This window comes from Octopus bimaculoides, chromosome 20 (assembly GCF_001194135.2).
Source record: "Octopus bimaculoides isolate UCB-OBI-ISO-001 chromosome 20, ASM119413v2, whole genome shotgun sequence".
Taxonomy (NCBI): domain Eukaryota; kingdom Metazoa; phylum Mollusca; class Cephalopoda; order Octopoda; family Octopodidae; genus Octopus; species Octopus bimaculoides.
The window spans coordinates 15,412,737-15,415,821 of record NC_069000.1 but is presented as its reverse complement, the minus strand read 5'-3'; the positions used below and the strand labels follow the sequence as shown (position 1 = coordinate 15,415,821).

General features: G+C 33.3%; 1 protein-coding gene across 2 annotated transcripts in view; it reads left to right on the top strand.

Moving 5' to 3' along the window:
• The window catches only part of LOC106880602 (NUAK family SNF1-like kinase 1), a 56,364-nt gene that overhangs the window by 31,999 nt on the left and 21,280 nt on the right, over positions 1–3,085 (top strand). The window lies entirely within an intron of this gene.

Below are 3,085 nucleotides of genomic sequence, written 5' to 3'. Positions count from 1 at the left end.
AAAGAACCAAAGCACAGGTGTCCATGGCAGACTATGTTATTTTGCCAACATGGTTTACATATAGAAGTACAAAGTACATAAGGAATTAGAGGATGAACAGAAGTTTAATCTTACAGCTGTTACGGCCTAGTTTTGGCAGACCCCATATATATATATATATATATATATATATATATATATTATATTGTCAGTAAAACATAAATCCAAAAAAGAAGCATACTCTAAGTTATAGAACAGTAGAGTGTATATATAAAGATAGATATGGCCGGTCTGTGGGGTTACCCTGGGTTTCATGTCTATAAAGTGCTTAACTTTACAGCATTTCTTCAACATCAGGGTCTCAAGAAATGCTGTAAAGTTAAGCGCTTTATGGACATGAAACACGGTAGTGCTGGTCCCACACAAAACCATTGTAAATTGGTTGACATTTGGAAAAGCATCCAGCTATAGAAACCTTGCCATAGTAGACACAGGAACCCAATGCAACCCTCTAGCTCATTGGAGCCTGTCAAATCTGTGCTAACATGGAATCATCATCATCATTACCATTTAATGTCTGCCTTCCATGCTGGCATGGGTTGGACAGTTTGGCTGGAACTGACTTGGCAGGGGCCTGCTGCACCAGACTTTTGTGTCTGTTTTGGCATGGTTTTTACAGCTGGATGCCCTTTCTAACACCGACCACCCAGCAGGGTGGACAAGAATATGAATGTTAAATGATGATGATGGTGTGTATGTAATGTATGTATATATATATATATCAACAATTAATATATTATATAAATTGTTGTCCCACCTATGCTAGTATGGAAGGTGGACGTTAAATGACTATAATGATGTTATACATATTTTTATATTAAATAAAAGATCTGAAATGGCAAAAAAAATTTACTCATTGATCCATTTAAGGAAAGTTGAAATATAAATCTACTTATTTTACAACTATGAGTTAGTACTTTAAATTATAGGGTGGAAAACATTTTGCCTAGAAAAGCAAAAGAGATGATGACATTTATTTGTCAGGAATTTCTTGTTTAATATTTCGTATATCTCAAAACTGCTAATCAATATATATACTCACATACAGTCGTACAAAATTCATATTTTTGACTTTTATACATGGTTTTTAAATATTTTTCTGTTCTCATCTTCATCATTGTAGTTTCAAAAATAACTGAGTTCTTTGGGCATTAATTTCCTTCGTTCTCATGTTTTTTTTTTGCTTTTTTTTTTCACTTTTTTTTTATTAGGTTTTGTTGACTTTGCAGCTGACATGTTTTTAATAACTGTTAAGCTACAGGGGTTTCACTGTTTGTTTTAACAACAATATTACATCATCATTATTGTCATCATCCATATTAATACTTACTGTTATCCATATCATCAAGGTTATTGACCATAGCTTTTGATATTCATAGTTGTCTTTGTTGTCTGTCTCTGCACTTTGACCTCTAGCAAAAAACCCATTGTCTTTGTATTTGTGAGTGTGTATGGGCATAACTTTTTCAGCCTGCATCCATGTTTATTGATGACATTACCAGACCACAGCTGGTTGATACAAATGGCACACTAAATTGTATTTTGGTCCTGTTTAATGAAAATGTGGCCGAAACAAATAAAAATGATAAAATAGTAATAATAATAATAATAATAACAACAATAATAATAATAGTAGATATAAAGGTTATGATGGGTAATGGAGTCAACCAGACCCGAATGTTACAGGTAATACCGAATAAGTGCTGTATACCGACTAGTTTTGCCCCAGATGTGGTTGTAACATGAATGGGGAATATAACATGGGTCATGTATTAGCGTGTGTATATATAAAAAGAATGAGATAAAGAGACCAATGGCATAAATAAATTTATATTTTATTTAGAATGTCTCACAGCTGTTTCAGGGAAAATTCAATGTATCCCTTCATCGGAGACGGTAATAGTAGAAGTTAAGGATTATTAAATCTGTATGAGGAGATTTGCAGTAAGAAATGAGAGCGATGCAGTGTAGACATAGTATAGTAATAGTAGATATAGTATACTAAAAGTAGATATAACATTTTTACTAAAATTAATACGTCATAAGAAGGTGGAGAACCAAAATATTTTATTTGAATGCATTGTTATTTTTGAGTTATTTTTTATTAGTCATAATAAATATCATTTTTATTTAAAAACATTTTTTTGCAAATTCTCAGATAAACTCAACAAGTCTATCAAAATCTGTTCTCTTCCATCCTATTTAAATAAGAGATGTTATCTAACCCTGGGTCAACAGTGGTCGAACATGCCTATGATCAAAGCCATTTTAGCTGTCACATCGTTGCCAGTGCCGCTGGATTGGCTCCTGTGTAGGTGGCACATAAAATACACCATTTCAAGCGTGGCTGTTGCCAGTTCCACCTGACTGGCCTTCATGCCGGTGGCACGTAAAAGCATCCACTACACTCTCGGAGTGGTTGGCGCTAGGAAGGGCATCCAGCTGTAGAAACTCTGCCAAATCAGATTGGTGCCTGGTGTAGCCATCTGGTTCACCAGTCCTCAGTCAAATCGTCCAACCCATGCTAGCATGGAAAGCGGACATTAAACGAAGATGATGATGATGATGTCCTATTATTGTTGTTTTTCAATCATAGTGTGTGTATATGTATGTATGTATTGGTGTAATCATGAATATATTCATCTTTGCAAATGCTGTATGAAGTCAACAAAATTCTGGTGACTGGAATTCACAACATGACTTTTATTTCCTCTCCTGTCCATATCATTAGGAAATAACTTTTCCTATAGATATACAGGTTTGACAATGTAAACAGGAAAATAGAACTCAAAACATGAGTGTGTGTATGTATGTATATATATATATATATATATATATATATATATATATATATATATATATATATATGTGTGTGTGTGTGTGTGTATATTTGTTTTGCAAGATTTTTTATGTGAAATCGTGTTGAAATATAAAGCTGAAGCAAATTAACACCAAATATACAGTGCTTGTGTTTTTATTGGCTAAACTGGCAATATGACCATCCCCAAGTACAACATATATATATATATATATATATATATATATA